This window comes from Dendropsophus ebraccatus, chromosome 11 (assembly GCF_027789765.1).
Source record: "Dendropsophus ebraccatus isolate aDenEbr1 chromosome 11, aDenEbr1.pat, whole genome shotgun sequence".
Taxonomy (NCBI): Eukaryota; Metazoa; Chordata; class Amphibia; order Anura; family Hylidae; genus Dendropsophus; species Dendropsophus ebraccatus.
This window is the reverse complement of record NC_091464.1, coordinates 36,586,372-36,613,203: the sequence shown is the minus strand read 5'-3', so window position 1 is coordinate 36,613,203 and position 26,832 is coordinate 36,586,372.

Below are 26,832 nucleotides of genomic sequence, written 5' to 3'. Positions count from 1 at the left end.
TCCACATAGATTAGAAATAGAGAGAGATGAAACTCCTTTGTCTCCTTACTCCTATACTGCACAGGAGGCTTTCACTGTTTAGTTGTCTCCCCGTATCTTGACTAGGTGCTTACTGATTGGTGTGGGGTTACAGATGAGGTCTTACAGCATGCCTGGCAACAGAAGAGACAGAGATCATGTGACCTGGGTCTCAGAAGGGAGGGGAAAGACAGAGGAGTGGAGACAGAGTGGACCAGGAAGTGGGGATTTTCTGCAGCTTCAGGGTGTGAGTCAAGATGTGCTGTAGACAAACAGCCCAATTCATGTAATAGAAACCTATAACAAACAAGCTTAGATTATCGGTGGGGATTGAACAGGGTTAATTTTTTTTTAAGTGGACTACCACTTTAAGGGCTGGCTCCTCTTAATAACTCTGGTGAGGTGAATGGAAGCAGGGAATTAGCAATTTCCCTACTCAGACGGCACAACCAGCTAGTATTACAGGCAGGACATACCAACATAAGTAGAGTCTGAACCTAGAAAAAGGCAAATTAAATATTATGGGGATCTAAAAATGAATGAAGGAATATAGACTGCAAGTGGAAACAGGGCAACATTTTTAAAGCAAGATGAGCACTAAAATATGTCAAATATTTATTTTTCTATTTCAAAGGTGTCCTTAATATTTGAATGTATTGGTCAGCAAGTTGCCAGAATGTTTAAGCTACTTCTTTTTCAATATGAGAAAGATTAACGTTTATTGGTATGTAGATCAGCACAGCTTTTCTTTACTCCTAAATACAGCTGGAGCTTTCTATGAATATAACTTTCTGGTCTAAAGCTACTGATTGAGCAGAAATCTTTTCCTGGGAGAGGCAAATGTACAAGACAGGGGGCAAACGCACAAGACAGCCTGATGATATAAATCTGTTTTGAAGAATCGGATCTTGACTAGAGGAAACAACTGCAGACCTCTGGAGGCGGCGGATTTTATCAGGAAGGCATAATTTTAGGTATTCTTGAAGTAAAATGTAATCAAACTGAAAATAAAGTACATCTTTTCACATCTTACACTTGGAAATATCTTGCTGAAAACATATGCAATGAAATAATAGAAATGGTACAATTCCGTACTGTTGATTTTTGGTGACATTACATATCAGAAAAAGTAAAATAAAAAGCAGTCAGAAATTCACATTCACCTCAGAATGATAACATGTGGGTAACCCATCCAATAAAGTTAAAGGACAACTCCGGCGAAATTTTTTTTTGGCTTATTTAACACACATTACAAAGTTATATAACTTTGTAATGTGGTTAAATACCCGGTCTGGCCCCCTTCCCCCACTTTCCGACCCCCGACCCCCACCCCGGAAGTTAAAGAATATATACATTACCTATTACGGTCGTCACGGTCCTCTTCTCTGGTGTCGGGTGATGTCAGAGCTGGGGGAGGTCCGGGTCTTCTTCCTCCTCGGCGTCTTCATTGAGAGTGAATGGGAGAGAAAAGGCTGCTGGTGCACATGCGCACCAGCAGCCTTTTCATTGGCTGGAGCGCATCACATGGCTTCCAGCTTGCTCAGCCCTGATTGGCTGAGCTTGCTGGAAGCCATGTGATGCGCTCCAGCCAATGAAAAGGCTGCCGGTGCGCAAGCGCGCTGGCAGCCTTTTCTCTCTCATGGACCCGGAAGAAGGAGACATCGCTGGACGGCGGAGGCAGGTGACGGTGAGGCGGACGGCGGGCGAATGGAGTGGCGATCGTCACCGGAGGGATGGTGAGTATGGTGTCTGTGTGTGTCTGTGTTTTTTTTTTTTGGGGGGGTCCCGCCGGAGTTGTCCTTTAATATAGTCATCCTCACGGTAAGATGAACGGACACTGAAAACTGCATTTACTTTATCTAAATGCGTTTTCAGCATCCGTTTAACGTATCCGTTTTTTTGCAAAAAACGCATGAAAAACCGATTGCAAAAAACGGATTCATTTGTGTGCATCCGTTTTTCCATTGACTTCCATTATAAAAAAAAACTGATCTGTTTTTTTTGACGGACCAAAACGGACAAAAAAACGTTGCTGACCCTATTTTTCTGGACATTAAAAAAAACGGATCCGTTAAACGGATGCTGAAAACGCAGTGTGAACCTAGCCTTAGGGGCAGGGGCATAGCTAGGATTCATGGGGCCCCATAGCAAAAAACTGTACGGGGCTCCATGAATCCTGTACGCCCCCCCCCCCTGCCAAACACAAACAATGACGCACATATACACAAACAGAGGCACCATTAACGTATATACAGATACACCACTGACATACACACATATATACGCATTAATGTGATTACACTAGTGCAGATGTATACACCATGAGTAGAATGTCCACAGGGAAATCATCTCAGTGTAATAAGAAATACTCAACCAGAAATAAAAGAAAATGCAGCAGATATTTTTTTTTTAGAGCCCAGCATTAATAGAAGCTGCTGCAGAACATCTTTGGGAGCAAACCTGTCAATCACTTGAGACACTACTGACATACACAAACACACACATATACAACAGTGCTACAGACATTGCTGACATACACACACACACATAGCCACAGATACATACACATACTGACATATACATATATACACAGATACATACATACACTGACATATACATCTACATATATACCCACAGATACATATATACACTCACTGACACACATACACAGCACTTACAGCTTTCAGGCTTCCCCCTCCTCCTCCTGTAGGCCGGGCTGATCTTCACGTAGAAGTATTCAGGACCTTTGGGTCATGTGACCCAAAGGTCCTTCATCCCTCTCCTGTGCCGTGCATGACCTGGCAGGTCCTGCTCCTCTGTTCAGCCCACTCACCCGACACTACTGTGAGGGGGCTGAACAGTGCAGTGGCGGGTCCCTCTTCCACTGGACCCCTGGGGGAGCGGGGTACAGTTGTCGGATGTCAGTGTCAGTACCTACCATGAAGGCAGGGCAGGCTTCCTCGGGCCCCCTTCCTGCAGGGGCCCCATAGCAGTCGCCTTCCCTTCCTTCATGGTAGCTACGCCACTGGTGAGGGGGGGGCCTATCTTTTTGGCAATGTTTGGAACATGGCCACCATTGTTAAAACTGCCATATCGAATCAAGGGCAAGTTGTAATGGGGAGGTGGTCATGTAGCATATTAAAGAAGACCAGAATTTCTGTGCTGATAACATTTGAACCACACTCCAAGTCTAATCACCGCAATCAATTTCTGAGACAATTTTTTGGCATGCTACATGACCACCTCTTCATTGGAAAAACTTGAATATGGTGACTTTCAAGATGGTGTAAATGTTCCAGACATAGCCTAAAAGGTAGGCCCCCTTACTCATTACCTGCTGGGGTATTCACATATGTCATTTTTACTTTTGTTTCAGAAATAAAAGGGTGCCAAGAGACTTATTATATGGTAATGAAGGGTGCCAATAAAAAGTACAATTTGTCTTACAAAAAGAGCCCTCATGCCCATCATATTAGTTAAAAAAAATAAATAAAAACATTAAACATCTTGCCACGCACCCACATAAATGCTATGATCCTGAACTAAAAATGATTGATAGCTTATCCTCAGCGTAGGACATCAATCCTTGATTGTTAGAGTGCCATTCAAGTGAACAGAAGCAAGCTGCAGGAGGTTGACTTGTTTCGACACCAAACTGATCAGCTATGACCCTAAACTAAAAACGATTGATAGCTTGTCCTCAGCATAGGCCATCAATCCCTGATTGTTAGAGTGCCATTCAGTTTAACAGAAGCTTAGCTGCAGGGGATTGACTTGTTTTGACACCGGACTTATCAGCGATTGATAGATAAGGTCATAAATGGTGTTGAGTGAGCATGCTTGGTTGAGCATAGTGCTCAGGTGCTGGGCAGTCAATCAGCAAGCTTTAGGGCTGTGGAAATGCATAATGCATTTGGCACTCACACATACATTTTCTGTGTCAAGTTTTCTATGCCATGGAGTGCTGTCTGTGCTTTTATCAGGTTCGTAAAAAGGGTTTAAAAGGTCCATATACTCTTTTATACACTGATATCATGTGAATCTACCACTGGCGTCAAATTAAGCCATCAGTATAAAATGTATAGGGGGTTTTCCGAGATAGGTCCAGGTGTGGTGGAGTTTTACTGCTCTTTATTCTTGAAGAGATAAGCCTTTGGGACAAGAGCAACCTGCCCTCAGTTTAATCCTCCCCTTCACATAGAAAATTGAGGAATGTTTGGCGTGCCTGGTTAGTGGTTAACACGAGCCATGCCTGTCAGCCTACTAGCGGCTGAGGCTGGACTGGTTGGAATAAACCCTTTTGTCCCAACGGAGCATTTTTTGTAAGTGTTTGTAAGTGTTGTGCCTCACCTGAATGACAGGGTTGGGTGGGAGTTAACTTGAGAAATTATCATGGATCCCTAACCTCAAAGCCCCTGAACAACTCTGACACATCTATCACATTACTGCATTTGCACCTATTTGCGCAACATTGTGGTAAAATTGCTGCGATTTTGCGCAGTTTTATCAGCCTGCAATACTGTAAGTGATGCACCAGAGCTGATAAGGCTTCTCAGATCCAATAGAGGGCTGTATGCCCTGTTTACTTACCTGCAAGGACCTGAAATGACCTTCCTAATGATGTCATCAAGTCCTTGCAGGCAGCACACTGAAGAAATCACCCACTTCAACACAGTAGTATTTTACTTCTTTTTTCTTTCTATCTTTAAAAGATAGGGTCAGGTTGAAGAATAAGTTCCCTGATCTCTAATGTCGGTCCAGGTGAAAAGCCAGAGTAATAGCCTCTTCCAGGTAGATAACCAGAAGGACTTTTAGTTGTTCTACTGTCTACAGTCCCTTAAGATACAAAGAAACTTTTTCCAAAGCTGTATTTTTCTGTTAGTCGAAGACTAAACATATGCAGAACAGTTTAACCATAAAGAAGTCCTAGGAAGCAAAATATTTTTGAGAATAGTTTTGGAACATGAGGAGCCAAGGGTTTCCTTGTAAGAGGGAAATGTTTATTCCTACCCACTGATATTCAGAGCCAGAAGTTTGGGACCTAAGCTGAAAACACAGCTGGAAGCTATCATGGAAAGACACAAATATCCTTCTATCTCCAAAGAAGCAATCAGGTACTGTAAATTCAACTAGGGTTCTGAAGAAAGTGCCACTGGAGCCACTGCCATCTCCCAAGACTGATGTCATGTCTGTAGGGGAATATTGTGCCCACTTGGACTACGTGGTTGGCAGCTTTCAACTGGGCCACGTTACCTACTCTCACTAGTTGCAGGGCCTGTTGGGGTAAAGAAGTAGAAATGGATAAGCCACAAAACAAAAACCAAGGATCGTCCATCAACTAGTCAGGGATCAGAATCAAGACAGCAAAACCAGAGACAAAAATGGTAGCAGAGAAAAAAAAACAAAAAAAAAAACCAGAGCCAATGTTGTTTTACAGACTTTAGTGTGGTGCAAAATCAGGATCAGGGCCGTAGTCAGGAAAACTTTTGACAGAAACAAATACGGAAGTAAGAGCATAAAGGAGTAACAAAACACTATAACACTAAAATACCACAGGGGAGGGGGCTTATCTATTTATCACGCGCTCTGTCTCTGTCTATTTCCTTTCAAGTTTTCAAGTTTCATCTTCAGTTAAACTGTGCCCCAGACCTCTGGACTGAAATAAAGGATTTACTGACCATACCCCAAACACTGCACTACACATGACTGTACTCGAGCAGTTAATGGCACAGAAATATATAAAGCAATAGTGCAGCACTCCAATCAATAAAACCCTTTCACTTTCCGGCTACTTGTTCCGACAGTAATGATTCCATTTGTGATGCTCATTTTTATCTTGGCATAAGTTTGTCCGGCCTCCAGGATCTTTATTTATGTGTCCCATTTCATGATAACCTACTTTTATTCTTATGTTCATGCAACATTAGTTCCTGATTGCTCTCTCTCTCCCTTTTTTTTTGTTAATACAATGCTAAATGCTTGAGAATAGTTTTAGATTTACTGGCTACCAAGCAATCAGTCCTTATGTACACTGTGCATATCTGGGTCAAACCGTCTTTCTGTAGACTCTGTAAACACACAGGGTACAGAGTGTAATGAGACGTCAACAAATGCCCTGAAGTGAATCTTCTGCACGTGTTTTATATTAGACATTGGCTGTCCATGGAGACAGCTGGATAAAAAAATAACAATGGATACGGCTTTAAAGAATAATGATGCCTGACAGTGACATTCTGTCATTGCAATATGGATGAAATAGCCCTTGCAGCCCAATTAGGCAGTCAGATCAGTCTGTAAAGTTAGCAAGCATGCATTTATATGGAAGAAGAATTTAAAGCCTAAATTTCCCATATTGTAAAGTTTAAATATTAGAAAATATATATAGATGACGTATGCATACATTTATTTCTAATAATGTAGATTACAAGTATTGTGAGTCTATAGGCATTATTTTCTGTGATTTAGCAATTCCAGCATAGACTATGGTTGAAAAAAACATGGAGCTGTGCTAGAGTGTCCTTAAAGGGAATGTGTCACTTTTTTTTTTTCTTCTTCTTATTATTTTTGTTTCATTTAATTAATATCTTTAAAAATAAGTTGACTTTGATTTCTGTTTTTATGTTTTGTAAAATTAACAATAATGTGCTGCCCTGGGGGCTGCCATTTGCAATAGCATCTGTGTATGTCTCCCTGCACGACACATACACAGTTGCTTTATGGCAGCCCTCAGTACATAGGAGTCAATGGACAGCTCCCGTCCCGTCTGCTACAATGAAGCTGAGAGCTGACATGCGCAGCTTACACACACACACAGAGCTGAAGAGGGAGCCAGACGCTATAGTTGTGAAGCCCCCCAGAGAAGGTGCACTGTGCCCAGCACTGACCTCAGCAGGTAGCCCCGCTCTCCCTCTCCTCCTGCTCGGGCTGTGACTGATAAGGAGCCCGGCAGCCGGGAGGAGGGGGGAGGGGAGCGCAGAGAGGTACAGTGCTTCATGCTGGGACAGGGGAAGTGATGTCATGGGGCTGCTGCTGCTCTCAGAGCAAGCCTTGGCGTTTAGCTGTGAGGAGGTAAGTTGCTGGCACATTGCTACAAGTAGTTTACAACCAATCTAACACACAGCATTTTTGTGATTTTATTGCTATAGCCGATTTGACCTTTACGAATTGAGTCATGTGTATTGAGTCTGCCCAATTGGTTTCATTTTTGGTGTGTTCTATAGCCGTTTATACCTTTTTTACATAACTGACCTGATATTGGCTAACTGTGTCAGTCATTCTAATTTGAGCCATAGTCTTTAGCAATGTTTATGTCTATGCCATACAGTCTGTTCAGTCCTGCATGATAGATTTTAGTACTCATTTTATGTTGTTTCTTAGTTATATAGAGGATATTTGTCCTTGTAATTAAGTAATTTATGTTATTGTATATAGGAGCTTGATAAAGGTGTCAGTCCGACACCGAAACGCGTCGCTCATTTTTAAGCCTAGTGTGAATAAACGCCCAAGATGGACACCTGTGAGGTCCTTGCAGTTATTTTGTGAGTCCTGCGCCGTGACTGTATGTACAGTATGGTCCAATGGTCTATTCCAAACTGGATTTTCGTGCTTTGGCATCAGGACGGGTGCCGGGAGCAGAGAACCAGAGGCCAGGCAGCAACAAAAACGCCTACTAGTGTTGTGCCTATGATTTGCACAACACCACCAGGTTAGTTTAGTCATCTTACAAGTAATTTTCCCACTGTTATTGTTTATGCGACACTATATTAGCGCCCCCCCCCCCCCCCCCCCTTTGTCCATTTATGTTGTTCGTCTGCCATGCTGGGACAGGGGAAGCTAAGCCTGAGAAGATAGTGAGTGGAGGAGGCAGAGAAGTGTCACACTGACCGGAGTAATAAAGATAAAAGCAGTCACTGTGTTAACCCCTTCCTTCCCAATGTCAGGACACTGCCTATGGCTACTACACTGCATCTGTATATGCCAGGCTAACATGATATAGATGGGTTTTATATATGACCTTGCAAAGATTTTCATTTCAACTCCCAGACCATTAGCAGCAGCTGAGGTATGTGGTAAGATGTTCTGCAGCAGCTGAGGTGTAGTATAGGGTTCTGTTGCAGCTGAGGTCTAGTATATGGTTCTGTTGAAGCTGAGGTATAGTATGGAGGTTCTGCAGCAGCTGAGGTGTAGTATGGGGTTCTGTTGCAGCTGAGGTGTACTGTAGTATGAAGGTTCTTCAGCGGCTGAGGTGTGTAGTAAAGGATTCTACAGTAGCTGAGGTGTAGTATGGAGGTTCTGCAGCAGCTGAGGTGTGTATTAAGGGATTCTACAGTAGCTGAGGTATGTGGTATGGTCAGCGGCTACTGGAGCCTGATCAGGGAGCTGCATGAGGATGGAGATCCGTGGGTAGCTTTGGAGCGCCAGGAGCAGCTGTCAGAAGACTCGCCTGTCTGTATGAATATGCATGTATGAACTCTCTGTATGATTGTGCATTTATCAGCCTGCATGTAGGAGCTGTCTGTGTGAGTGTGCATGTGTGAGTGTGCATGTAGGAGCTGTATGTATGTATGCATGTATGATCTCCCTGTATGAGTGTGCATGTATGATCTCCCTGTATGAGTGTGCATGTATGATGCATGTATGATACAGTGTGCTGTGTGGTGTTACCGGTAGAGAATACAGTGTGCTGTGTGGTGCTACAGGTAGTAACTGTGTTCTGTGTGGGTGGGAACACAATGAAATGATAAAGTACTGCAAATAATTCAGTAACATAATGAAACTGAAATGTGTGAACACAGCCTTGATGTTCAGCAACAGATTTGGGTGGGGAATTGGCAGGGTGGAGGACTGTGATGAAAATCTGAGGGAAAGCATTGCATTTTGGAACCAGTAATGCATTCTGTGAACTGCTCAACCAGGAAGTACAGAATACACAATAATGAACAAAACCCCCAAAACAAATGGATTTTTGGTAGTTTCAAAACTGGGATAGATGGGTAAGTAATGCTTTATGCTTCTGCAGAAGTTCAATTTTTTAACCTCTACCTGCAGTTCCCCTTTACCATTGAGCAATTATCATTTTGAATGTTCAGAAACTCACAACACACAACTCACAACAACACTCCCATACACTGACCATATACTGTGAGATGTTATACATTGCCATGTGCAAGACCATACAAGAGAATACAGCAGTGATTAGATGCAGTTACAGGAGGATCTGTTCCTCTCTAGACTTTTGAAAGTACAACAGTTGGGTCAAATAATAAAAAGGAACTATTAGCGCTAAATTGTTTCTCCACCTACCCGAAATTTTTGCATACACACACACACACACACACACACATATATACACACACAGTGGTTTACAGATTTGGATTGCGAGGATAATTCGTTCCAGGACTTGCTTGTAATCCAGATAACTCTTAAATGAAAGCAAATTTTCCCATAAGAAATAATTAAAATGCAGACAATTGTTTCCACATCACAAAAATAGAAACAGCTAAATATGTCACATTATAAGTTACTGTACAGTAATGGAGAGGATGGGAAACACAAGGGCTGGCAGAGACTGCAGGGAGCATAAAGGAATGAGCAGGGCAGATGTGGGCACTGTATAGCAGCACTTTCTGTCTGGGGAGAGAGGGGTTACAGCTATGAAGGGATTACCCCCACAGTCCTGTCCCCTAATGCAAGCCCCAGCCTTAAGTGGATCTGCTATGATTTGGAAGGTGAGGGAGACTTCCTGGATCAGAGTACAGTGCTGTAGACCACCCAATGCAGACCATGCCCCTCCTCCACTTCCCCTTCCACCCAGTACAGAGAGCTCTTACACCAAAGCAATGCTCTCACACCAAGTTACAATTTTGAAAAACGCTCTTAATCCAAGTTACTCTTAATACCAAGGTAGTGCTATACACACACACACACACACACACACACACACACAATGTGTAATCCCTGTGTAATTCTAGCTTCCTTTTCAAAGCTTTCTCTATGTGGCTCAATGTATTTTTAGTGCTATACACACTGCAAACTCTTATGAAGTCTAAAATAAGCATTTAAGCTATCACTGTTCATATCTGAACTTAGAGTACTTTCTGTAACACCCCCCCCTAGTGTCTAAAATATTATAATTCTGATATTAATGGAGAGTACAGAAACTCACTTGAATTCATGACAGGTAAACTACTCAACCATGAAAGGAAGCAATTTTATCTTTATATTCAGGATGTTACCGCAAAGTGCCAATTGTTATATCATGACTACTCTGATGTGCCCCTACATAGCACAGTTTTATTCAGAGGACATTGTGATTTTTATAACATAATCAATCTTATCTGGAAATCAGAAAAAGTAATCAAATGTTGAGATTGCTCCGGAAAAGGAATAATATCACAAACACATCTCAAGTAGAGAAAGAGAACTGTAATGATTATCGTTCTGTAAAATGTGCATATTTTCATATTTGGTCATAAAAATGTTAATGTAAATGGGGGAGTTGATTGAATCCATCACGGTTCATATCAGATGCATATAGTGTTGTTTTTAGATCTAAACCATTTTATGCATTCTCACTGCTGCAAGAAAGCATTGAGAATCTTACACTTGGAAATTAGATGTGTCACTATTTTGCCGTGCCCATATTTGTAAAACATTGCATTTCTTTGATTTTCATGTAGTGACATCCTAAAGAAAAAATAAAGTTTCTTTTTGATTATTTAAAACCTCACCTGTGTTTTTTTCCCCCAATATATTCCTAAAGGGACCTGTCAGGTACTCGGAGCCTCACAAACTGGCCCTGGGACTTGAAAGGTCAAGAGTGTTCTCTTGAGCAGAACAGAGAACGGGATGTTTATTCATCTCAGCTGTGACTGTATTTTCCAGTCATTGCAAGTGGTTACAGTCACATTGTAGCACCTCCTTCCACCCAGTGGTAGTTGACAGCCTTAGTACAGGATGAAGCCCAGCACTTAGGCTGTAAATCAAGCCTTACTGGCAGGAGGGGGCTTGGCATGATGACTGTAACAGTCCCCCATTACTGCAAAATATAGTCATGGACACTCTTCCAGATTATATTCCTGCACTATTCTACTGACCCTCAGGTCTCAGGGACAGTTTGTGAGGCCTGTAGGTCCAAAAAGTGTACCTGTCATCATAAAAAATTGTTGATGACATGTCATAGAGACATGACAAAAGTTTTAAATTGATCCAGGCCTGAACACTCAGAGCAATCGTAAGAATGAGCAGGATATGACCTTGGTGCCGTGGGGGAGAAAACTGCGTTTAAAGCTCTATGTCCGAAAACAAGAGTCGGGCTCCATGGACCTATATTATGAGCCTGACTCATCACGTGAAAGGTTCCATTTAAAACTGCTATATAAATCTACTTAGACTGGTCTAAAGAAATATTGAAAGAGAAAGGCCTGTTTGTGACATCCTGAGCACTGAACAGGTTCTCTTTAAACAGAGGTCTGCTGGAGTAAGATGTGCCCAACCTAAAAGGTGCATGTCTGTTAATAAATTTAGTGCATCGTTTGCTCTCCATGTGTCATAAACTGGAATCTAGGGACATGAATCCAGTAAATTTTTGAATTTCTGATCTGAATTGAAATAAATCTGTGGAGGTACCAGAGATCTTCACAAACACACACACAAATATCACAAACTTAGTTAATAATGTTGATCAAAAGGGGTTTAATTAGTTTAAAAAATGTGACAAGTCATGTGATAGTTGACATGTTTATAAATATATAGTTAGTATTGTAAAAAAAAAATATACATGTGATGACAGTAAATCTTTGAACGTCTTATAATATATATGTAAAGTAAACAAATGTCTTTTAATGTAATCAAAGCACTGACTCCGATCTGAATATGCAGATAAATAAGAACTGGTATGTTCATATCGCTCAGTTATTAAATAAAAGAGATGCCAGATACAGTCTTGTTTTTCAATAGACCATAGGTATGGACAATAGTATATTTCTCCAAAAATAAGCCCTATCCCGAGAATAAGCCCTATCTTGATTTTGCAGGAGTAGGCTTGAAATCTAAGTCCTATTCTACTAACCTGCTTCTGAGTCCTGCTCCGGAGTCCTGCCTCCCGAATATGCAGATTCTGAACAAATTAATGGATTCATTCATCTCTAACCTGTTTACTGCATAGACAACTGTACATTCTTACCCCCAGACAACAAGAGTTCAAAAAGAAAAATGTACTTTGTGGAGTACCAGTATCAGGATTCCGCTCATCAGGCTGAGAGGCGTTGAAGTCAAAGCAGACTTCAAAGCCCACAGCCTGATGAGCTGAATACAGAAAGGAACGAAATGCTTTTTCCGGTCAGGGCATCAGTCCCTCACCTAAGAACGATGGCATACTAAACACAGACAGGCAAACAAACAAGAAAGAAAAATCAGATAGGCCAAGGTCACAACTTACCAGCAGCAAAAGTACAAAAACATAATCCAAAAAGCACAGTCAGGTTACAAGCCAAAAAGGTCAGTGCAGGTGTATAGCAAGGATAGTCACACCATTGGGATGTTCGCTCATCACTACCCATTAGTAAATAATTTTATTCTTCATTGGTTACTTTGAAATCCAGATAGAGATACAGGTAAATATTTACATTTGAGGGTGTATGCACTAAACAAATCATCCCCTTTAAAGCGACTCTGTACCCACAATCTGTCCCCCCAAACCACTTGTACCCTTGGATAGCTGCTTTTAATCCAAGATCTGTCCTGGGGTCTGTTCGGCAGGGGATGCAGTTATTGTCATAAAAACAACTTGCAATCCGGCAGCGCTGTGTCAAACAGCCAGGGCTTACACTTGTATATGCATTAGGCTGGCCCCACCTCTCCGTCCTTCCTCCCCACCCTCCTCATCATTAGGAATGATCCAGGAACATTTACTGCTGTTTGAGCTTTGCACAGGTGCATTAACGATCCAGCCCATGTTTATTATACACACAGGTGGGGAATAGGAAGCAATCTGCCTGGAGCATTCCTAATGATGAGGAGGGTGGGGAGGAAGGACGGACAGAGAGGGTGTGCCAGCCTAATGCATATACAAATGTAAGCCCCAGCCAATAGACACAGCACTGCCAGATTAAAAGTTGTTATGACAATAACTGCATCCCCTGCTGAACGGACCCCAGGACAGATCTTGGATTAAAAGCAGCTATCTGAAGGTACAAGTGGTTTGGGGGGGGGGGGGGGCAGATTGTGAGTACAGAGTGGCTTTAAATATGGTGCTGATTTAGTTTTAGCAATTTTCTTTTAAACCCACACACTAAAGTGCTTTCTTTCAATGTAATATTTTTTTTTCTCTATAGAAATTATCCCTGAAATAAACGTTGAACTAATTTGTAACTTTTCTTTATTTGTAATAGACGTTATTACATTAGCGAGGATTATGTCACATTTTTCATGTGGCATAAGACTTATCTGTCTCCACACACCTGTCTATGCTGTGAAAGATTTTGCTGACGTGATGTCTGACAGTATTTCTAAAGTATTGGCATTTTCTAGCAGTTTAACAATTCTGTTCTAAGTATAGATCTTGAAAAGCTGCTCTATTATTTTTTGAGGCTCTCAAGTGGTGTGCAGCAGTGGAAACAGGTAACACTCCAGAAGGAAAGTGATTGTTGAAATCCAACATATTAACATTGCTCCAAGTAGCTAGACCTTAAATCTACACTTTACTTCATCCAACATTATTATTAAAAAATATATACTTTATGTATATGGTGTAAAACTGGTTAATAGAAGAATACAATAAAACTCAATGTATCAGGCCGCGCTTAAAAAAAAAAGGGCCACAGCAGTCTATTGATGTAAAGATCTTAAAGCGATGCACCTGCTGGTACATTCGCTTTAAGTGACAGGGACACTTTAAGCACTAAAATGCTGTGAAAAAGAAGCTACAGATACTGTATTTTCCTCTTAAATTCTTCTAAACAAGGGAATATATGTGAAATATATAAATGTACAGGGCATAAGTAGGTATTTTACATTTTAATGTACATGGATGCAGTGACGCATGACTGATGTAGATGAAACTTTGGTTGAACACAGTCTTTATTAGGAAAGGTTTATTGCTGATAAGAGTATTGATTCTGTCACTATTTGTTACAACTTTGCTACTCTCTAGTCCTCATTTATTTGCTTGGATGGCTAGGTTACAGCACTAATCATACCCAAATGGCAAATATAATGTTTTGAGAAAAAGGTCAATATTTTTATCTTTTCCACTTCAGTTGATTGCTTTCTTTGAGCGCCACAATTCAGCTGTCCAGATCCAAAATCTATCACATTACAGCTTAATTTTGAAATGTTACGTTTGACGAAAAGCTTTGGTAAAAATAATTTTACAAATACACTAAATATTAAGTTTCGGACATGAAAAAAGAAGCTGCTGGGGTTCAAATATAAAATTAAGTTTTATTACACAATTTTTAAATGCATCATAAATTCTTTTTTTTCTTAATTATGATGATCTCTTTTAATTAGCTCACATTAACTATTTGGAAACAAAATCTGTGTATGCAACCAGCAGAATAAACCTACCTCCTGCTCTGATAGTTTGCAACAAACTATGAGTGTTGTTGAGTCTAGGTTCACAACTAGAGATGAGTGAACTTTTGAAAAGTTTGGGTCAGCATTTTTGCCAAACTTTGAAACAAAGTTTGTGTTTGTCCAAACCGAACCTTAAATGAACCGCACTAAAACATTGAAAATATTGCAGGTGTTTAGCTGTTTTAGTGCAGTTCAGCACGTTCACTCATCACTACTTACTTGTTCGTACTCCCCTCCCCCAGTCTTCTGGTGTTCCCTGCTGATCACAGCGGCCCCTAGTTGCAAGACAAACTTGTCCCGGGAGTGACAGTTTGCTCAGCCAATCAATGATTGAGACCAGACAGTACCGCAGGCAATGATTGGTTGAGCAGGCTGTCCCTCTCGTCTTGAGAGTGATAACCCGCTCAGCCAATCACTGGCCATGTCGAAAGTAGCAAGATATATCCTAGCACTGCCAAGCAATGTTTTTCCCATGGGAGGTAGTCGTAAAAACAATCAGTAATAAAAGCCAGTAAAAAAAGAAAATTTTGGCAGCACATCTATGACTCTGTTCACACTGCAGGTTGCATGCTGCTTGTGGCTTAAGTACAGACAAAAAACAAAAGGTGCAACAGCAACCCACAGGTGTAAGAGCCTACCGTATATACTCCTCCCAGCGTACACATGGTAAATACCTACTCTGTAGATATTAAAAATTAAAATATAATTTTTTTTAGAAAAGTGAGGATCTTAGCAAACTATTTGATCAAACAGAGTGTACCATGTCGCCAACGTTAAGGCGTCTCCGAGACCCTACTCTAGCATTTTCACGCTAGCAATGGCCTCTCCTGGGCTGAATAAGCCTACAACTGGGCAGATAGGAGCCAAATGATCTCTTTTATAGCAGCCTTGGGACATGGGTGGAGTGCAGGCCAACAGGAGGTAGCCTCACCCCCCACATTCAACAGAAAAAAAAGCCAGTAAAACCCATAAAAATAATAGTGACGCATTGCAGTAGTTCAAGTCTCTCTTTCTCAGACTGCATAGATAACAGTAGTTGCAGAGTCAGTTAAATACAGTAAAAACACTTATCTCCTTACCTGCACACAGAGCACCTGTCAGCTAAGTACACAGGCTGATTACACAGGATATAGGACCAGTGCTGCAGTAGGACGGGGTGGGGGGAGGGCAGTGGTGTTTGGGGATTGGCTGATTACACAGGATACAGGACCAGTGCCGCATCGGGGGGATGGGGGGGGGGCAGGGCGGGGTAAGTGAATCAGTGTGGTGTTCGGGAAGAAACCTACTCCCCTCTGACAGTGTAGGCGCACCCTGTGTTTGGGAAGATCTTTAAAGTCTTTGAAGGTGCATACTTAGATAGAAGCCGGCTGGGTCAGTGATGCCACCGCACTACGTGAATAATTTAGAAAATGAGAGAGAGAGAGTCAGAATTGGCCACTAACACATATTAATTATTTGGCAAGACAAGTTTATTAGAGTTATGTCAAAATAAGTCAGAAAACCCATCTAACCCTTTAGGTGTTCTACAGAAATTAATGCAAACTGGAAAACGACCAGATAGATCATGGAAATGGGAAACTGAGTGAAAAAAAAGGAAATGGCACTTTTTTTTTCATGCGTTTATGCTGTTAATCTTCCATTAAAATCAAAGGGAGCATTAAAGTGGCCCTCTGCGTTGACCAATGCTCAGAGAAAGTTATGACACAGTGTTGCACTCTGGACGTAGTTTGTCCTGAAGCTAGTTTACTTATTTATTTTTTCAAATCAGCTGGTGGCAAAAGTTATACAAATTTATAATTTATTTCTGTTAAAAAAATCTCCAGTCTTCCCATACTTATCAGCTGTCGTATGTCCAGCAGGAAGTGGTGCATTCTTTCCAGTCTGACACAGTGCTCTCTGCTGCCATCTCTGTCCATGCCAGGAACTGTGCAGAACAGGATAGTTTTCTATGGGGATTTTCTGCTGCTCTGGACAGTTTCTGACACGGACAGAGTTGTCAGCAGAGAACACTGTGTCAGACCAGAAGGAATACACCACTTCCTGCAGGCCATACGGCAGCCAATGTGTACTGGATAACTTGAGATTTTTGTATAACTGTAAAAACATTTTCTTTCTCTGGAGTACCTCTTTAAGAGTCTTTCAGACTTGTTAAGTATACCAGTAATGTATTCAGAACATATAAATTGGCTCTCTTTTAAATGATAATTGGCTTTGTTTACTACCACTGCATATTTCATATTCATTTGCATAGATAGATTGAACAAAGCAAAAAAAAAAAAAAAAAGTTTATTTCTTCTATTAGCAAAATGGAAACATAATAATTAGAGCAGTGCAATATATTTCAGGCATCTAGAAGATTACGACATTCTTAATTTGTCATGAAGATAAAGCTTTGAATTTAACATTTCATAAAATCAATGTTGAAGTTAATTTTCACAAAATATATTATATCAATATTACCTTGTATTTATAATTCATATATACTATGATCTGCTATGTATGAAATTTAATTTTTAAAGAACATTCCTTTTTAACTTCCTCTTCACGTCTGCCCTTCAAACAGGTTTTAGTGATTGTAATTCTTAGCTATTTATCAGTTCTTGTGAAAAGGAGGGTTTCACAATCCTAGTGCTAGCATTGGTAGTTTTATATTTATTGAACTCTGCAAAAATAATTTAGTATCACAACTAATTTTTAGGTAATTGAATAAATGACTGCTGTTGGGAATGTATGTACTTTTTTATTTAAGAAAACAAAGCTCTGTGCCCCTTTTTTATGATTGGGAATGTTCTATATTGCTGGAAAATTATTAATCCCGGCTGTTACCTTGTCAATCAATTAGCAAATGCAGATTTTATGGCCGAATATAGTTTGGAAGTTTTCCGATTTTTCTACGGAAATTAAGCATTTATTTCCAACTCAACAAATACCATATTACTTGTAGGACTCGTCAAGTTTAATATTTTGTAAATACATTCATTTAACAAACTTGCCTCCTTGTCCTTAATTCTGCACCTAGCCTAAAATGTGAAAAAAAATAAAGATGCAGGCCCTGTTTGCCCTGTTTGAGGGGCAGGCAGGGGGTGTAGCAAGCTGCTCCTATTTGTTATGATTTATGAAGGTGTAAGGGCCCTATTACACAGGAGCATTATTGTATGGAAAATCGTTATAGCGTTCAAACTTAAACAATAATTGTCCTGTGTAATGCTACGTTTGCACGGAGCGATAATTCGCCCAATTGATCGTTTAACAATTTTGAAGCAACGATTTTAGTTTTTATACCAATCAGCGTTTAGACGAATGAATCGTTAGAAAAATCGTTTGAAAATTTGTACGAAAAATCGTTATTGCGATCGTTTTTAAGATCGCTTAAGCCCATCTTTTACATAGGGTAAATCGGTGAAAGACTGTTTACACGAAGCGATCTGCGAATTTTCAGCGAACGACGATTTAAGAACTTGGTAAAAGATGAAAATGAACGATTTTTCGCCATCATTTCATTGCTTGCTGTGTTTACACGGAACAATTATCGCTCAAATGTGATCGTTTATGCGAAAATTCGAACGATAATCGTTCCGTGTAAACGCAGCATAATTGCAGGGAATGATCAAAAAATCGTTTGTGTTTCGTTGATCGCTGATTTTAATCTGACTCTAAAGTCATTATTAATTGTTCACAAATCGTTCCCTGTAATTCCATATTCGTTTGCTATAATTTTGCATTTGTTCACTAATCGTTCAGTGTAATTCCGCAGCGTTCCTTCTTTTGCTGGGATCAGATGGAATAAAACGATCGTAGCAACGATTGTTGTAACGATTCTAACTAATTAACTAAAGTTCTGTGTAATAGTCAATAATATTGTCAATGATTTCAGGTTAGCAATAAACAATCTTGTTTGCGATCGTTTATCGTTAACTGTTAAAAAACCGCTTGGTCTAATAGGACCCTAAATCATGGCAAAAACCAATGCCAGCTCCGAGCTGGCACAAATTTCTGCAACTGTTGGGTGGCAGCCTTTAGATTTGATGGATTTACTACGAGGTTTAGTAAGTCCTAGTGGGACATGGGGGCAGGGATTTATAACAGACCGGTGTACTTGTACGCTGGTCTTGCTAAATTCCTCCCAAAATGTATTTGCAGAAATATTTAACTTGATGAGCCCTACAACTATAACTTTGTTATTTGACATTTGGATACCCCTCTAATACAACATTTTTCAACATTAAATTTTAATAATTTAGTATGTAACATATTCTGCATTGCAATTTTTTTTCCCTTCCTCCCCCTTGGTGCACCCAGGACTAACTGTCAGCTCTGTACAAGAACTCGTGCTGATGTTCATCTATGGTACATGTTAGATGTCACATTTAATACTATTAAAGTTGGGTAAGCCTACCAATATTAATTTCTGGAATATTCATTTGAACTTGAGAATTATTTGGATCTGCACAAGAACAAGGACTCCTGTCCCTGCTATTGAGTATGTATACTGCCCAGCAAACATTCAGAGCTGAGTCTGTGAAAATGCAGTAAACCTAGAGCAGTGATTGTGTCAGTCTATGAGTCTGTTTCTCAACATTTAAACAGGATGGATCTGACCATGTCACACACAAGCAAAGACCGGCATTGGTGGGTGTAGTTTGAGTTCCCTCTCGTCTATAGCATATATGGTTGTTAGAGATGATGGGAACTAAGGTGAAAGATAAGTTAGCTTTTAAGGGTTGTAATTCAGGGAGCTGGGACTCTTAAATGCATCCATACATGCTCTTCCTGTTGTGCCAATTCCATTTCCATGGTGTATTAAATATTTTCTGAGGTTTTCAGGTGCACCAGACGCCCTCCCCTGTGTTGAATTGGTGGCCCCTAAAAAAACCTCAAGTCTCCCATTGACTTTAATGGGATTTATTACTCAAACCAAGCACTCGAGCATTTAAGTACTCACTCATCTCTAGTGTTTTTTTGAGGTTTTGGTTAAAAGTACCAAAATATTGACAGAAAATAATATGTGTGAGCCCAGCCTTTTTTCATATAGTTGTACTTTATAAATGGGGGATATTTGCATAAACAGCATAAACACTGGGACTGAAGCTAAAAAATAAACAATTTCAGAAGTCAATTTTGCATATTAACCACCCAGACCTAAAGTATACATGCATTTGTTTCATTTATAATAGGCCGAAAACAAATTACACTATAGAGTTTCAGCAAGTACAAAACCCTACAAGCAATCTACATGAATTAATGTCATTGTTTAAAATTACTTCAAACTGTCTTCCCAATTGTGCAGCCTATTCTTTAAAGCCATTCTTACAGCCTATCACTGACAGCTGAAATATGTGACCTTAATAGCTTTTTGCAAAACAGATTTAATATTTATAAAGTTGTTTAGTTTTTTTTTTCTCCTTCACTTGCGGTTGCCACAACTGCCTTAGATCATGAGAAACTGGTTTGTGGGAAAGTTTTTAAATTACAAAACAAGGCCCCTTCCTAAATCTCTCTTTATGGCACGAAACAAAATCTGAACTTAAATCACTTAAATTCCCAATCCCGGCTGCCAGGAAATAGTGTGTTTGAACACTTCGGTGGACGTTTTATTTAAAAGGGCAGGTAAATCAAAGCAATTGCATATTAAAGTGTAAATATGCAGCAACGTGAAGCTGTCATGCTGTCAGCTCAAGTATATGCAGCCATTAAAGAAAAATGTCATTTATTTCAGTTGGGTTTTTTCCTTGGTCAGAGGTTTGAGATTCCGTGCACTGCAGCCACTATTACTCAGAGTGGTGTATGTGTGATTTCCTCTACCCTCTCTTTTTAACCAATCTGTCTGTGTCAGGAACACAGTGGTAAGTCTGCTTCTCTGTGTGAGGGAAATTGTTTTCTTCTAACTGATGACCCCAGTTTAGCGGTATCTTTTCTAGTGCATCAAAGCTCACAGTTAGACTTACTGCTGCAAAAGCACTTTTCAATGGCTTTATGACATAAAAGAGCTCACATTGACATTCACACCATGATGCCCCATTGTTTATAAGTAAGCGATAAATGTTTTATCAAACATTTGAGATTTCAACTGGTTTTTTTTTTGCATTAGTATATTTTATCAAGTGATTACCGGGTGACAAAATCTATTACATTTCTCTATTTATTACAGGCCGGTACTGTATCTGAATGGGATTCAAGTTTTATTTTTGCTTACTATGTGTTGTGCTGAATCGCTTTATGCACCTTGATGTACTGTAATAGTATCAAGGGCCTCTGGCCGTTCAAGTAGTCTTATGTCAAGGAGATTGCCACTGTGAGGGACAGGTGTCATCAGTTCACCAGCACACTTTTGAGGCAGCTGGCGGTAGTGGAAATTTGCCCCTGCATTTAACCCATTGCAAGAATTAAACCTGCATGTGGTACCGTATAAAGAAGGTCTCTTGCTGCATCCATGATTGCCAGAGTTGGAGATGTAAATGTCACGGCTGGTATCACTATTTAAATAGCCAGATAAAGCAGCAGTCAACCACCTTTTTTTCCACCAGGGAACGGCTTCAGGCCAGATAATTTTTCCATGGCCATTTGGTCGGATGGGGACAGGGTTATGGGATTTGGGGCACTGTATTATTTTATTTTGACATTTATAATGTTGCTCTTTGCAACCCCCTCCATGCTCTTGCAATTAACAACCCATGATGCCCCCGGTATTGCAGTTAACCCCCATGAAGCACCTAGTATTGCAATTAACCCTTCCATTTTGCCCCAGTATTGCAGTTAACTCTCACCCCGGATACCTCTTGTATTGTAGTTAACTCCTCCCACCCAAAAATTCCCCTCGCCCTCCACTTGCCTTTCCTCCACTCCGGCACTGGCCGAGTCCTTTTCAATCAGCTACAGTCTGAAACGCAGGTCTTCTCCTACAGGTCCTGGTGTTAAGTCACTTTACTTTCTTAGAAGTTTTGCTCCCCTAAGAATTATGGGCTGGCGTTGTGGACTGGCACAAAACTGCCCATGCCCAGCGGATAGATATAAGTGACCCCAGGAATATCATTTGTAATATCCTGCTAGGATCTTATTTTGCACTGCCACTTAATACTAACAGACATACAAGAAATCATGTTGAAATTAAGTATAACATGGTGTAATATCATAGAAAATAATATTTCATGGTGCTGTACAAATAAATTAGTAACCATGTAACATATAGTTATGTTGAGTTCTCTAGAATGAGATTCGTTTTTCTACAAATGTTCTGTTTTAGCTAAAAAGGGGGAATCCCTTTTGTAATAGGAGTCATAGAAACAGCTGATGAGACAGCCCTTATAAAATGCGTTTATCGGTTTATCTTGGATGATTGGTGTTTATAATGATAGTATCTGCCTTTAATAGTTCAGTCCTGTTTCCATCCACTCAAATTCCCTGTACTCATATCTACAGTATGTTGAGATTTCCCATGAATCTTAGTTTACTTGCTGCTTTTAAAGAGGAATATGCTACACAATTCATTAATAAATCTTTCAGTTAATTTAAGTGCAATGGAAAGAATGATACCTCTTCATCAAACGCATGCAATCTTTTTTCAGGAGAGTCCATTAGCTATATTACATTTGTGTCTTCTTTCCATCTAAGGGACCATTTAACTTAGTTGATCTGAGAAATAATGCCAAAAGACTCAATATATTCACTCAGGAGTCTTAAAATGTTCTTCCATTAAATAAAAAGTAGTGCTGTGCTCATGGTTACAGAGATTTCATTCCATGTAGATCTAGCACGCGTATTTTAATAAGTAGCAAAAAAGAAAAATGGATGCATTTAAAGTGCTGAATATGACATTATAATCGCATACTTGTTAGCACTGGACGGCAGTAAGACTGATACACAAAGACAGTGAGCCCTGGCTGTCTCCGCCCACTGCAGACAACCATGAAGGCGGTCCTTGCTCTGTAACAAGTGAAAACACAAAACAAGGACAGACAAACAAACACAATAATTCGGTTTCAACAGTCCGGGTCGGCAATGGCGTACAGCAAAGGTACAAAATCGTCAGGCAAAGGAAGGGTCAAAAGTCTAGCAGAAAAGTCAAGGCAGGTGGCAGATAGAGAAGTCAAAGAACGAGTAAAAAGGTCAGAAGAACTACAAGTCACAGCAAGAATACGCTTAGCCTAGCAGGAACACTAATAGCCAGTACTGTCTGCTGGGCTTACACACTTTCTGAAGGATAAGGAACTCTGTCCAGCAGCTGATTGGACTGGCCCCTAATCCTCCACACAGCTCTCCTACACAGCAGTAGGTTAACCCTCAAGCTGCCAAGGCATAACAAGCACGACGGGTGGGGCTAAACAAACTTAAAATAAACCTGGGTTCAGACAGGGTTCTGGAACTGCACCAACTCAGCACCTTCTCGGCCGCACAGCCCGAACCAAGGAGTGTCAGCACACAGTCCTGACAATACTGCTATATGATTATGGGAAAAAATGTAATTTTACATTAAATTTAAACAGGCAGAGGAATATTAACATTCTTTATAGTCTTATGTATTGTTCAATGATACTATTCTGCAGACCCTTGAAGATAACATTTTGGTTAAAGACATATGTATATAGGTCAACATGGGTATTCCCATGTTATGCAGGCCCTAACAATAGAGTGAAGATTCTAGGGATCAATGAAGTAAAGTACTGCATTGATCCCTATGAGCAATCATGGTATTGCTCATGGTAGTCCCCTAGCTGGGCTACAAAAATGTGGAAAAAAAATACTTAAATCCATCATATTATAAAAGTTTAAATCATCCCTCCTTTCCCATTTTTAAATAAAAAAAAAAGAAAAAAATTATTAAACCTTTTTCCTATCAGTGCACATGGAATCGATTGGACTATTAAATTATCACATTGCATGTGCGAAAACCCACGGAAGTGCAAGACTGCAGATTTTTGGTCCCTTCACATCCCAGAAAAAGTGATCAAAAAGTCACAGATATAAGTCACATAAGTGTGGTACCAATAACAACTGCAGCCCCATAGCGTCAAAAATAAAGCATTATAAGGATCAGAATAGAACACATTTTTAAAAAAGGGTTTCATTTTTTTAAAGTAGTAAAAAAACAAACAAAAGTTACATCAATTGCCTATACTGACTATACTAATTGTACTGACAATAACATTTTTTTTTTCCAGTTTTGCAGCATATTTTATAAAAAATATGAAGCCTGTCTTTACAAAATAAAATTGGTGTTACAAAAAAATAAGAGCTCATATGGATCTGTAGGTGAAAAAATTTAAGCTCTATGGCGTCTTGAACTTGAGGAGGAAAAAACGAAAATGCAAAAATGAAAATTGGCTGTGACATAAAGAGGGTAACTACATTCATGGCAAAAACTTTTGTACTGTGGAGTAATCCCACCCATATCACACTCATAGATAGAGCTTCCTCCTTTATACTGTGGTTCTCCCCATGTGACAGCTGAACAGTGAGGTATGCCTTGTCCTTGTGCTCACGTTGTTAATTTAGAGGATTGCAAGTGTCAAGTGTGCAAAGAAGCAAATCCACTGCATACAAAACTGGTTAAAGTGTGCCTGGCACTACTCCTGTAGTTTATACCGCTGGGGGTGGGGGGCATAAGAATCCTATATGAGCTTTTTGGCTACAGAATTTTGTATGCATAAGAGACAATCTTCGATATCACTAGCCTGAGAATATCATAGCCAGTGAAATATATTAGGCTTCCACGCATGCTCTACTCAAGGGGCGATTTCCACATCACAAAATTATGATTTTCCTTTTACTCCAACCTGTTTGCAGCAATATGAGGTGTCCATGAAGCTTGATACAGCCTTAGTGGGGTTATGCTATTTACACAATTGCTATTAATGTCAATGGCAGTTACACAAATTATGACTGTAAGAGCAACAGTTGCTGATATGGAGTTCATAACATGAAGAGCCGTATTGAGGTACAAAAATGTCTTTTTTTGTGTGTGTCTCCTGAAGACTAACAATCTGTTCCTTACTAGTTACTTATTTGTGTGCCTTCTGCTCAAGACAGAGAAAAATGTGTCTGAGCTATTCTCTCCCTCCCTGAACTCTCTCTCCCCCCTACCTTTGTAAACGCTCCCTGGCCTGTCCCTATCTCTGCACTCTGTGATGCCAGATGCCTCCCTCTGAGGTCAAGTTGCTGGCAACTTCACTGTGATTAACCCTCCCGGCATCACAGAGTACAGTGACAGAGACTTATAAGATAACAACAAGTATGGACCAGATCAGGGGCGTAACTAGAAATGACTGGGCCCCATAGCAAACGTTTGATTGGGGCCCCCTCCCTCCCAGCTACACACACTACATATAGTTGATGCACATATTCACATGTATATACACACAAATGCTCACTTTTAGGGAAGCTCTGGGGTGTTGAGTTCTTTTACAGTCTCTCCTGTTCCCCTGAAGCAGCAGCTGTCTTTGTGCGGTTTTCACCCCTTCTCCTCTGTTCTGACATGGGAGGGGAGCTGCCTGAGCTCATAGTGAGAAGATGGGGGAAGGGCTGGGGGGTCATAATCACTGTCTCTATATAAGAAAAAGGTAGTTATCCATCTTACTGTATAGAACCTGTGACTGGAATGACAGGTAGGAGTATACGGAGTGGCTGGGCTCAGGGAACTACTAAACTAGGAGGCCATCTCTGCTGGACCCCTGAGGCTGTGGGCCCCGTAGCAGCTGCTATGGCTGCTATAGTGGTAGTTACGCCCCTGGACCAGATTGTTAGTCTCCTGGAGGGGAGATAATTTGAACATGTATTTTATCTAACCAGATAACCCCCTCAATATGCCAATGTTTGCACATGCTGATCGACATATGAAATTGCACTAATAGGACAAATAACAATATTTGTGTACCCTAAATGGTCAATATTTATCATTTCAATACTTCTTTGTGGCTTTTTAAAGTGACCATGGTGCTAGATTTCCACTTTGTCATCTCAAATGAATCCTCATGACGAGTAAAGTCTGCATTGCACACTTCTAAATTCATAATGCTAAAGAAGGCATACTAGTGATTGATTTGTTCTTGATAGCAATAATTGATGGGATTTTGATGGCAATCTCCCTAGGAGGATGTTGAATTCTCTCCAGTGGAGTCAAAATGATAGTAATGGATAAACATAAGATTAATATGAAATCGAAATGTGCAAGTAAAATCTTTAAGCCCTAAGGGCAAAACATAATGCACGCATACATGATGGGAAAATGTTTTATTTATGACAATGTAGAAAAGACAAACAACAATGCAAGCGTATCCTATTTGTGGTTATTTGAAGCCCAATGACAGGATACATTTTTTATATCAAACATAGAAATTGGGACATCCCCAGATGAGGCCATAATTCAATTACAATATTGGAATAACCATCAATTACAACTTTCGGGATCTAGTAAGGAACAGATAAACTTTTCTTTACTTTCTCAAACTTGGGTATTTTCCACACTCGGTCTTATATTACAATGACAAGACTGGTAAATCACTTTAAATTAAAAGGATTGTCCAGGATTTTAAAGAGCACTGCTACGTTCTTGCAAAAACAGCACCCCCTTTCCCCAGGTTGTGTGTGGTATTTTAATTCAGCTCAATTCACTTTAACCCCTTAAGGACAGAGCCAATTTCGATTTTTGCGTTTTCGTTTTTTCCTCCTTGTGCTTAAAAGGCCATAGCACTTGCATTTTTCCACCTAGAAACCCACATGAGCCCTTATTTTTTGCATCACTAATTGTACTTTGCAATGACAGGCTGAATTTTTGCATAAAGTACACTGCGAAACCAGAAAAAATTCAAAGTGTGGTGAAATTGAAAAAAAAAAAAGCATTTCGTTTATTTGGGGGAAATGTGTTTTTACGCCTTTCGCCCTGGGGTAAAACTGACTTGTTATGCATGTTCCTCAAGTTGTTACGATTACAACGATATATAACATGTATAACTTTTATTGTATCTGATGGCCTGTAAAAAATTCAAACCATTGTCAACAAATATACGTCACTTAAAATCTCTCCATTCCCAGGCTTATAGCGCTTTTATCCTTTGGTCTATGGAGCTGTGTGCAGTTTCATTTTTTGCGCCATGATGTGTTCTTTCTATCGGTACCTTGATTGTGCATATACGACTTTTTGATCGCTTTTTATTAAAATTTTTCTGGATTTGATGCGACCAAAAATGCGCAATTTTGCACTTTGGGATTTTTTTGCGCTGACGTCGTTTACCATGCGAGATCAGG